General features: G+C 45.2%; 1 protein-coding gene across 7 annotated transcripts in view; it reads right to left on the bottom strand.

The window, feature by feature from the left end:
• Positions 1–12788, bottom strand: part of FAM110B (family with sequence similarity 110 member B) — a 424184-nt gene that overhangs the window by 50409 nt on the left and 360987 nt on the right. The window lies entirely within an intron of this gene.

Raw genomic sequence — 12788 nt, 5'->3', positions numbered from 1 at the left:
ATAAAGGGATTTATGTGCTAGACAAAGTGCCTTAAATCTGACTCTTTTTCACCGGAAACCAGTGAAGCTCTTTCAGAGTCCCAGACCAGAAATGTAGGCATTTTCTTTAAGAGTCTTGCCGCTGCAATCTGAAGGCATTGGAGTTTCTTCAAAGCTCGTTGATGAATGCCCAGGTATGAGGCATTACAGAAGTTCAGTCAAGACAACACAAGTGCAGTTACTACTGTTTTATGAGGTTCGAAAGGAATATACAGAAAAATCTTCCTAATGGTTTGCAGCAGAAAAAAATCAAAGACAAGGTAAGTTTGTTTATATCCATGGTAAATGACAAACTAGAGCTAAACATTATTCCTAGATTCTTGACTGTATAAATAGGTGTAAGGGGGATCTCCCAGTGATTGAAGTCACCAAAATTGATTTCAGGGAGGTGAATATTTCCCCAAAAAAGACAACTTCTGTTTTTGTAGAGTTCAGCATAAGGATGTTAGCATTCATCCATTGGACAATGTTCTGTTTCTTCCAGGTTATCTAAAATGGACACAGTAAGTTCTGTGTCATCTTTATAGGCTACTGGCGCAAAGCCAAATAAACTAATCAATTTGGTCAGTGGGGCCACATAAATATTACACAAAGTAGTCCTCTGTGATGAGCCCCAAGGGACACCACACGGCAACGAGAAAGTCTTGGACATGAGATTGAGTGAGATATGAGATGAGATAGGTGCCATTAGTATCAATCCAAGCCTGGGTAATCTGAAACAGAGGTGTCTTCTGTGTCAATACAACCACCCTCCTGGATCCAGAAGTGAAGCCTGCATGTGCTAAAGTGTTATATCTGCCTCTACTAAGAAATGAGCATTGAGTCTCGCTCAAATGTGCTTCTTGAAGTAAGACTACTTCAGACATAAGTCTGCGTATGTATTGATTCATTAATTCCCGCTTGATCATGTTGCCCAGCACAATGACATTCCACAACAATAGAGAAAAGTGTGTGTCACCAAAGGGTCTAACCGGCATTGTGGATGTCATTGTGTCTAAATCCTGGTAGATGCTGCACACTTAAACTGCATGCTACAATGCTGTGTCACTCCTACCCAACAATGCAACAGAAAAAATAACAAACCCAAACACATACCCCACACCCTTTTTCCCACCTCCTACCAGTCATTACGAGCATCTACCCCCAGCAAACCAAAATGAAATACTCGCAATCAAATACCAAGAGGTCTGTCGCCTGCCCCCCTCCCAACATACAATACAAAATGAACATATAGTCTACAATCACATTACCTTCTCTCTCAGCACACACCACACACTCCAAACACACCAATCACAACAAATAGGAGGGGGGCCTCTTGCAGGCCTCAACCACATACCAAACATCATAGTTCTGTTGGACCATAGCAAACCGCCCCCGGGGGCCCTACCAGATCCTAATAATATCAAAAGTCCAAAGGATCATTAGTCTCTCTGTGCACCAGTTCAGGATTAAATGCAACATCTTCTCAGCCACGGCCCTGATCATCCTCCATTGTCTGCTGGACAGTGAGATCATCACCACCCGTCAAAGAAGGCTGCACCCCGCAGGAGCACCTCCCCCTGTGAGTCAGTCAACCCCTCACCCGCAACCTGGCCACAGGCAGTACCCCATGAGAGTCGACCCCCCACCTCTCACAGTCCTCACCTTTCTCTTTCGTATTGAGGACCAAAGTTTAGGTCTGGCACTCAATCCTCTATGTCCAGCAGCCTCACGTGCCTGGCCCTGTGCCGGCTGAATCTGGCTCCTCTCCTTGAGCCAACACCAGGTGTCCTTAGGTGCGAGGAAGAAATAGGCCTTGTCCTGAAACAATACTTTCATATTTGCAGGGAAATGCAACATGTACTGCAGCTGCAGTTTGGCCTTCACTTCATCAAATGCCTATTGCTGCTTCTTCACCTCCATGGAGGAGTCGAGGAACAACATAATGGTGGATGCGTCATATTTGATCTCTCCTTTCTGTCTTGCCTCTTGAAGGATCACATCCCAATCCTGAAAAGTCAAGAAGCGTAAAATTATCGGATGTGGGAGCGCACCAGGTGACGGCTCTGTTTGCCCGTTTGATAAAGCAGGTTATCAGCTGTGACTGTACAAATGAGCTACCACTTCTGGAAGTCAACAATATTAGACTTCTCAACCCCCACTGGGAATCCCAATAGCCTCGAATTGTTGCGCCTTGCCCAGTTTTCAGCATCGTCACCCCTCCAAACCAGGTCCTTGGTAACTGTCTTCACCTCCGCCAAGTCCTTCTAAAGGGAACACATCGGGCCTTCAAGTTCAGACTCCCTATCCTCAGCTGCTGTCACACAATCTGCAATGTTTTGAAGATATTGCCTCAAAAGTGACACCTTGGACCGAACTTCACCAATCCTGGATTCCAGTGGTGTCCTAGATGCCTGAATCGCTGCTAGTAGGGCAGCATTATCAGGCAGTGAAGGTTTCGCCGAGTCATCGGGTGAGGGTCAACTGCTTTAGTGTATCAATCAATTTTACTCAGGTGAGGAAGTTTAGGGTCCTTATCCTTTGTCATTGTGCAGAGTCAAGCAAGGCACTCACTGTGGCATCATCTACTGCTGTCATAGGCAACTGCAGGGATAAATGTTGGAGGGGGAGGAAAGAAACAGCACCCCACAGGGTATACCTCCGGGGCAATAACGGTAGGAATGTCATTGTTCATTAGAGTCCCAAAGCTCCTACACCAAGTGCAAAAGGGACAGGAGAGGGAACCAACATTAAAGGCTCCACACATCAGTCAATAGTATATCCCAACATGGTTCCTGATCAAGTATGTTGTACAGCAGAGAAGGGAATTGGGCAGGAACCCTTGTCAATGTGTAGCTGTCTCCCAATAAGTGATTCACAGAGTCCCACTGGAAATATGCATCCCCCAGGGGAGGGAAGAAGGTAGGGAAGGCCATCCGGGGTAGGGAAGATGAAGGGGAAGCAGCGAGAAGGGGGTGGGTGCGCAGCCTTTCCCACTGCAGTTACAGCAGTGACAATACAATGGGCCACACCGGCAGCACATTGTTCACATGCCCTGGGGCCAGGCCGCTCACCAGCTCTCTCAAATGTTCCACGCCAGGAAAGCCCAGTCCTCTTAGGCACCAGCAACAACTGCAGGTCTGCCGTCTTGGTTGACTCATTCCAGGGGATCAGAGTCTCAGGAGCCCTTTCATACCTCCATAACTCACAAGAGCAGAAACACTCATTACAACATTTGCTGCTTCAAACATTGATACTGAAGGGACAAAACAGGGAGCTGGAGACTATTCTCTGCCACATATATCTATAACATATCCAGTGCCTCAGTCCTGAGGGGAGAAGGAAACCAAAAGGACAGCCTGATGTTTTTTCTGACCGATATCAACTGAAGAGCATGAGTGTTGGTATATGTCTTCCCCTAATTGATGAGTCCAAACTGGAAAATGCAGAAGACTACCAAGTTCCACTAACTTCAGAACAGAGTAGCTGACTTGACAGTTTATGCTTTCAAAGTGATGTAGCAGAGCTGTTCCAGCTACTAAGGGTAACATTCTGTGGAAGTCCTCTCTCAGAACGGGTTTCCCTTAACTACAGAAATGTACACCATGTAGCAGTTAGACCTTTAGTGTGCCCTATGTAAAATGGCCACAATGCAATAGTCCTGAGAGGGTGGTTGATGAAAAGGAGGAGGATGGCATGAAGCTGAGCCAGATAGTCAATATATTTAAAATAATAAAAAAGTACAAAGAAACCTCCAGAACTGAATGTCTAATGCCACATACGTGCATGAATACCATTTTTGTAGAACTGATCATTTCATACAGGAAAGGCAAGGCTTCAGAAAATAAACTGTGGACAACCCAGATGCAGAGCTTGAATGCCCGGGTTAGCAAGACAATTCAATTGTACCTGGGTTTGCAGAGGTGGCCCAATTAGGGCCCATGGTGGCAGAAATAAAGGGGCCATTAAGAGAACAAGTGCAAGTAAGGTAATTGATTTATTAGTTCAAAACATGCATCAAGATTTGCTCTATTGTTCTGAGCTCACAGGTTTGGCTGGTCACAAAGGCCTGTGAAAAGAGGACTTTTGGTGGCAAGTGGGGACAGATTGAGAACCAAGTCCAATAATGGCAGCAACCTCGTTTCTTGTTCCCACTGCCGTTGTATGGACAGTAGACTCTACCAGCTCACTATATTAGTGACCTAATTTTGCTTCAACCTTAAATGTCAAGGCCTTTAAACTTGACAAAACCCTGGAACTCTGTCAAATACTTTGTCGACAACTTCTGACTTTCAAAATTAATTTCACAATCTACGTACATGTACGATGAAGAGTGCACCATTCTATTTTTCATTTATTGTCTCATATGCAAGTTGGTATAGTTATAACAAAATACGTTAATTTGAATTCGTACGAAACAAACAAAAATGTAACGTTCACATGCAGTTTCATTATATGTAAAAGATGCCATGTCTGAAACAAGTATGAAGAATATATGATAGGAAGCTACCTGCAGTTTACAAACACATATATTTACCACTCATTTCAGTAATTGAGGCTCTGGGCCTTTATTGGTATTTTTTCTGCACTCGTGTCGAGCTATTGTTCACAAAATGGTCCGGGGGAGGGATGCTAAGTTAGAAAGTGTGGGTTTCCATAGTAACCGAATAAATTAAGAAAGCAAGCTCACTTCACTACTTGAGTGCAGCAGCTGACTTAGCAATATGCATAGGTACACACAGGCGCGCACACACACAAGCTTTTATCACTCCGTTTACTCAGCTCAGAGAGCTGTTGCCTCCAATATAAACCCCAAATGGTGTGACTAGTACAAGCTTGCACTACCCCAGAAATGTGAAATTTCACGAGTTTTAGTTCTTGAAAAAATGGGCCCGGATATAATTAACACTGTAAAATAATACACAACATCAAAGATCTATTTTCACACCTCAGAGTTCTCTAACACGATAGGGCAGGATGCACCAAGATATCCCAACAGGGAAAATATGATAAAAGACTATTTGTACGATGGTTAACTGGTGCTTGTTTATCATAAACATGCAGTCACCCACTGTGAAAATAGCACTACGTCACACAGAGAGAAGACACAGCACAAAAAAGGCAGTGAGAGACGGGGACAGTAGTAGAGAAGGAAACAGCTTTTGAATCTGGACTGTATAGGTTCCACCACACTGTATAAACGCCAATGGGGCATGGCAATTCTGCTGCCAATCTCAGGATGGAGGTTAAGGGCTGACTGGACACAGAGCCTGACTTACACTTTCACCCAGATACGCTATGATGTCAAATACAGCCTGCCACGATAGCCGAGGCAAGACTGGTCTGCTGCTTTTAGTGCTTTTATATGGAACCCTCAAGGAGCTAGATTTATCCGCAGACTTAGTAAGAATTCTGTTTTGTTCACAGCAGAACTAAACCCGAAAAAAGTTGGTATAAACAATCATATACAAAGACAATATGTCTTGCATATGTGACAGATATTAGCTTTGTCAAATTTTTGTTTTTCTCATGTTGTACAGTAGAATAGCTGCTCTGCTGCATGGCTGAAAGTAGAAAAAATGTGCTATGATGCTGTCAGCTTTGGGCACAATATAGTTTTTTTTCATTTTACTTTTAGCCACTCTGCTGTACAACGCGGCTAGAAAAATATTGACAAAGTCAATAGCTCTTGCGTAGAAGGGACTGACTGGTGTTGCCAATACTTGTTTTCCTACAGCTGACAGGGCAGCATGAAACATGATGGGGGGGGGGAGAGAGACAACAAGGAGGGTTAGTGCAGGAGGTTAAAAAGTGGTATGATAGGGTCAGCAGTGTCTGCGACATATTGTGTTTTTTATGGTGGGTCTTAGAGGCAATGCGGACATGTCTGGGCAAAGCAACACAGATGGTGGGTAGGGAGGGTAGGGGCAAAGCAGGATGGACAGCAGTCATGGAGGGTGGGGGCAAAAAAACATGGACGGCGGGCAGGGTGGAGGGGCAAAGCAACATGGACGGCGGGTGGGGGGGCAACGCAACATGGACGGCATGAAGAGAGGGTGTGGCTAAAGCACCATGGACGATGGGCAGGAAGGGTGTAGCCAAAACCACACAGACAGCAGGCAGGGGCGGAGGGTAGGTCAAAGCAAAGCAAAATAACCCAGGGTGGGTGAAAGTGGAAAAGCAACAGCACAGGAAAGCACAAGCACTCTTATGGAGTGCTGCAACTGAAACAAAAAATAAATAGCTCCAAAAGCGTGAGCAGTGGAAGGATACTGGCCAAAGAAACAATACTTGTTCCATGCTCCAGAGAGGAACAAAAACACAAAGAAGAAGTGAAGTTGGGGTGCTCTGACCATAGAGAAGCAAAGAAATGGGAGTGATAGTTAAGCCAAGCAATGGGTGGGTTTTAAGTCCCCTGTAAATAAACAAAATGTCTTGCTAGCGACAACGCATGTGCTGTCTCTTGGGAGACCTAAAAAGGAAAAAGAAATAAGAGAAAGAAATAACAGGTAAGGCCCTCTGCTTATGGCATTAACAATGGCTATTATTTATTAATCATCTGCTGCACAATTACATACCCAAAACAAAAGCGAGAGCACATAAGGAGGTGAAAGGGCAACTGATAATTGAAGTTCGACAGCATGTCAGCAACTACAGCTTCATCCACCCTCTCCCTTTTCTTACCCACCTCCCGGCTCACCCCTGAGACAAATAAACTTTCCTTCTTCTTCACAATCTTGCATCACTGAAATTAGTAAACAGGCAAACAACAGTGGCTAACGCTAGCATTTTAAGCCTGTTTAGCAGAGGCAATCTCAGCAGTCCAGACATTCTGCTCCTTTCCCGCTTCTGAAGTCTCCCACATGTAAAGAAAGCCTGCGGTTTTTTCAAAGTATTGGTGAAGACCTACTCCACATGGCATTAACTGAAATTGCCCAGACCAAGTAGGGACACAAACATACTCGTACTTAAACAAAATGAAAGATACGTTCAACACTATTATTAAAAACACAACAGCTAAAAGCAATATTGCTGCAGGTTCAAGGTCACTCTAGTTTGGCAACAAAGACTAGGGGTGAGGCTTACAAGGGCCACGGTGTACAAGCTGCTGCCATTAAAATCAGTTTAAAATGAGTAAGGGGCATCTTTATAAAAGGGTAAGTGAAACAGCCATCTGAAAGCTACACACACTGCAAATTTAAAAACTTTAAAGATTACAACTGTTTTCCACCTATGTCAATGCAAGGAAATTACGTGGTAGTAAATACTGCTGAACAAATGTGCAATCATTCTGAATCCAGTTCTCCACATGGCATTAATTACAACTGTGTGTATGCAACAACAAGCTTTCTGCCTTCTTTGCTTTGCCGAATCTGCAATAGTGGAATTCTGTTCACCACCAGCAATTTTGAAAAAAAACACAACCATTTTAATAACTCTGCTGGGATTACAATCACTCTCTACTCTTAGATGCCATTTGTTTACATCTGCTAACCCGAAATTAACAGCATTTGTAACGCTTTCACTATACAGTTAATTGGCACTGTTGCTCGTGAGTGGTTTCGGTAACAAAATATAGCTACTGTTTTCTACGAAGAGGTAAGTGGAGCTCACCTGCAAACTCCGGTCTAAAACAGAGACCAATGTATGACTACAAAAAGTTGAATGTCTTATTTTAATTTTGCAAGAAAATTGTGACTATTCACAGAACACTGCCAAGTGTTAAATATGACAGGTAGCACAAGAACACAATGGTCTAAATATATAAGAACTATACAGGGAGTGCAGAATTATTAGGCAAATGAGTATTTTGACCACATCATCCTCTTTATGCATGTTGTCTTACTCCAAGCTGAATAGGCTCGAAAGCCTACTACCAATTAAGCATATCAGGTGATGTGCATCTCTGTAGTGAGAAGGGGTGTGGTCTAATGACATCAACACCCTATATCAGGTGTGCATAATTATTAGGCAACTTCCTTTCCTTTGGCAAAATGGGTCAAAAGAAGGACTTGACAGGCTCAGAAAAGTAAAAAATAGTGAGATATCTTGCAGAGGGATGCAGCACTCTTAAAATTGCAAAGCTTCTGAAGCGTGATCATCGAACAATCAAGCGTTTCATTCAAAATAGTCAACAGGGTCGCAAGAAGCGTGTGGAAAAACCAAGGCGCAAAATAACTGCCCATGAACTGAGAAAAGTCAAGCGTGCAGCTGCCACGATGCCACTTGCCACCAGTTTGGCCATATTTCAGAGCTGCAACATCACTGGAGTGCCCAAAAGCACAAGGTGTGCAATACTCAGAGACATGGCCAAGGTAAGAAAGGCTGAAAGACGACCACCACTGAACAAGACACACAAGCTGAAACGTCAAGACTGGGCCAAGAAATATCTCAAGACTGATTTTTCTAAGGTTTTATGGACTGATGAAATGAGAGTGAGTCTTGATGGGCCAGATGGATGGGCCCGTGGCTGGATTGGTAAAGGGCAGAGAGCTCCAGTCCGACTCAGACGCCAGCAAGGTGGAGGTGGAGTACTGGTTTGGGCTGGTATCATCAAAGATGAGCTTGTGGGGCCTTTTCGGGTTGAGGATGGAGTCAAGCTCAACTCCCAGTCCTACTGCCAGTTCCTGGAAGACACCTTCTTCAAGCAGTGGTACAGGAAGAAGTCTGCATCCTTCAAGAAAAACATGATTTTCATGCAGGACAATGCTCCATCACACGCGTCCAAGTACTCCACAGCGTGGCTGGCAAGAAAGGGTATAAAAGAAGGAAATCTAATGACATGGCCTCCTTGTTCACCTGATCTGAACCCCATTGAGAACCTGTGGTCCATCATCAAATGTGAGATTTACAAGGAGGGAAAACAGTACACCTCTCTGAACAGTGTCTGGGAGGCTGTGGTTGCTGCTGCACGCAATGTTGATGGTGAACAGATCAAAACACTGACAGAATCCATGGATGGCAGGCTTTTGAGTGTCCTTGCAAAGAAAGGTGGCTATATTGGTCACTGATTTGTTTTTGTTTTGTTTTTGAATGTCAGAAATGTATATTTGTGAATGTTGAGATGTTATATTGGTTTCACTGGTAATAATAAATAATTGAAATGGGTATATATTTTTTTTTGTTAAGTTGCCTAATAATTATGCACAGTAATAGTCACCTGCACACACAGATATCCCCCTAACATAGCTAAAACTAAAAACAAACTAAAAACTACTTCCAAAAATATTCAGCTTTGATATTAATGAGTTTTTGGGGTTCATTGAGAACATGGTTGTTCAATAATAAAATTAATCCTCAAAAATACAACTTGCCTAATAATTCTGCACTCCCTGTAGTCATGACTCAATAATGTATGCTTCTACTAAAAACAATCCACTAGCTTCTCCCATCGCCCAAATATGAGTGGTCATCCTTACAACCCCAAAAATCAAGCAACAGCAAAACTCCATTTAACTGTACCAGGAAAGGTGAAAATCCAGCAAAACCCCGAACTCCCTACACCCAACATCAATGTAGCCAAATAATCTGCCATCATACATCTTCAAAAAAATCCAGGCCCTTGGAACCGAAAAGATTCCTGTGCTATTGCAGGTGTGCAGACAAATGTTAATGGACTTCTGGATGGAGAAACCCTTAACAGGGCGCCTATATTAGATTTAACTGTGGGAGTGCTGGCATCCATAAACCTGCACATATCGTAAACACGGCCACATATGAGCCCCCGGGGGGAAGCCAAAGGCATGAGGTCTCCCCCCGGGAATGTTGTGGAAGGTGGTAAAGCCCACGGGCGCTTTCAGGCATTTTTTGGTAGGAGGGGCGGCGGTATTTATAAGGAGGGCCATTTTGTAACGGTCACCATTTTAGGTGGTGACACGGTGGCTGGTGAGCAGCCGTTTTTTCCCGAGCGTTTTTTGGATTGCATAGGGCAAATATACTTTTTCTCCGGTGTTGTTGGTGGCTGGGAGAAGAGTAGTGTGGTTTCTTATTGCGCTATTATAAAGCGTGTTGTTTCTACTTACTTGCTTTAGAAATTACCTGTGTTTCTTTGCCGATGGACAACCGGGTGTCTCAGGTGCTCTGACTTTTCCGTGAGGCCGGGCGCCTGGATCTGCTGGCGGAGGGTGTGGTCGGGAGCGCCCGGCCAGCGCGACGTGCGGCGACAGGGTGGCGGCAGCCGTGGTGGCCTGCTCGCCCCTGTGCGGAATGCTCAAGCTGGAGCGGCAGGTGAGGTTTGGCGTGCGGGGCTCAGCGAAGCGTGTGGGCGTCACAGGCGCCTCCCAGCGGAGGAGTGCTGGCGCACCGGAGCAGCCATCCTGTTTGGCATCCCGGTTGCGCGTTCTGAGCATTTGGTCTGGTGGGCGCAGCATTGCATTCCTGGAGTTATTTCCTTTAGTGGTGACGGTCCACATTTGTGGTCACCTCTTGATGCACAAACGAGTGTTGTTGCGGGTGGATAACTTAGCAGCTGTCCAGGTGGTAAATCGTCAGTCTGCCAGAGATGTACAAGCTTTGCAGCTGCTGCGCGTCTTTGTTTTAGAGTGTTTGCGCCGCAACATTTATTTCAGGGCGCAACATGTGCCGGGGGTCAACAATGACATTGCGGATGCCTTATCTCGTGCGCAGTGGGAGAGATTCCATGGATTGGTTGAGGACGAGGTCCTGTACAGGAAGACTATGCCAACGGTGTTGTGGACCATAGGAGATGGAGGATGCTGTGGTTGGTGGTGAATTCATTGGCACCCTCCACACGTCAAGCGTATGTCAGGGCGTGGCGTGAAGTTTTGCGGTCTGGGGCTTAGAGATGACATTTTGACAAAGACAGAGTGGACGATGAGGTAAACTTCATTATGGATTTAGTGGGAAGGCGCTTGTCAAGGGTATCCATTGCAGGGAAGTTGGCTGGTATTGCATTCATGGGGAAGCCATCGGCGAGTAAATTGATGCAGAGAATACTGGAAGGTTGGCCTAGGGAGGAGAAAGCAGGGGGAGGGTGAGACAGCCTATTACATTAAGCCTTTTGAAAAGGGTTATGCAGGCATTGAGGGTGGTGTGCTTTGATGAGGCTGAATGCTTATTGTTTCGCAATCTCTTGTCTTGGATGTTTTTGGGGGCATTTCGTGTTTCGGAATTGCTAGGGTCCAGATCAGCACTGGGGATTCAGTGGGGCGACGTTTGCATCAGGACACAAGGCGTAGTGCTTCGCTTACGGAGGTCAAAGACGGATCAGAGGGGAAGAGGCAGACATGTGTTTCTTGCGGCTTACCCAGTTTCGGATATTTGCCCGGTTCATTTAGGCCTTGGGCTAAGGGCCATTACACAGGACGTAAGAGGAGGAGTTTATTGTCATTTACATGGTAAGGCGGTATCAGCTTATCAGCTGTTAGCGGTATTGGGGGAAGGGTTACAGGCAATTGGGCAGGATGCTGCACATTTTGGGACTCATTCCTTTAGGATAGGTATGGTAACGGAGGCCGGATTTCGAGGATGGAAAACTGAGGAACTGTTGGCATTAGGAAGATGGAAGTCGAATGCGTGTAAAAAATATGTGAGAGGAGGAGTTAATGCGTTAAAATGGTAATTGTTTTTTCTCCTGCTGCAGGTTCAGTGCCCGGACCAGCTGTGCGATGCATCTACATCTGGGTCGTGGGCCATTCATTTGTCAAGTGGGCCTGGAGACAAGCGCGGAATACAACGATTAGGGACAATTTGGGTTTGGACAGGGACAGGTACCACGTACGATGGGAGGGTAAAGGGGGGATAGGCTGGCAAGAATTATTAGGGACATTACAGTGGGTTCAGGGAAGGGTTTTTTGTCACGATGTGGTGCTTCTACACTTGGGCAAAAATGATTTGGTAAAAAGGACGGGTTTGGACATCATGAGGCAAATGAAGAGGGACTTGTATGAGATCCAATGACAACGGTATGGCTGCCATCTTATGTGAACAGCCTTTATTCCCTGCAGGGTATGGAGAGGGGCGATAAAAGCTGGGGCAATCGAAAAGGTGCGTAAGAAAATTAATAAAGAGATGCATCTGTATTGCAAGGAGAAGGGAATGACTTATTTGGAGCATAAGGACCTACGTTTCAGGGATAAGGAGTTTTTTCGGAGCGATGGCGTACACCTGTCCTTCATGGGCATCAAGTTGTACCTGCTTCATCTCAAAGAAGCTTTAAAGGGTTGTTTAGGGAACCTTAATTAAGTTTAGGCATATTAAGATGCAGCGGGTTGTACAGGGAGGTGTCCTACAGTGAGAAGGGGGGGCAGAAAAAGGAGGGGTTCCCCCCTCCTTTTTCTGGTGGCGGAGACAGACACTGTTCACGTGACAACGATAACGGATGGACAGCAAATATGCCAAGACACTTTCAGATTGGAAGGGGTGGACAGCAGCAGGGAAACAAAGATAACAAATTGGGCAGTAGGGGTTGGAGACTTGCAGGTTCAATAGGTAGACGGCAGCAACTGATTATTAAGGTAATAGACGGCAAAAAGGATGACTGGATTAACGAACTGCAAGTTTAAGGGAAGGGAAGGGGTAGGGGAGGGTAGGCGAGGGGGGAGCTTTTGGGTTAGGTGAATTTATGTATAGTGAGGTGCTTAGTTTTGTGAGGCTGGAGGCCAGGGTATTGTGAGTGCACCTGTTTTCAATAAAGGGGCCTTTTACACACACAAACGGTGGTAGTGGTGCTGTTTTCCCTATTCCACAATTTCCAAGTGCTTCACTTTAGTTTCAAACTAGACGATAAAAAACAGCACAGTTCCAGAACT

The sequence above is a fragment of the Pleurodeles waltl genome, chromosome 2_2 (assembly GCF_031143425.1).
Source record: "Pleurodeles waltl isolate 20211129_DDA chromosome 2_2, aPleWal1.hap1.20221129, whole genome shotgun sequence".
Taxonomy (NCBI): domain Eukaryota; kingdom Metazoa; phylum Chordata; class Amphibia; order Caudata; family Salamandridae; genus Pleurodeles; species Pleurodeles waltl.
Note: the sequence above shows the minus strand (reverse complement) of the source record. Positions and strands in the feature narration are given on the sequence as shown.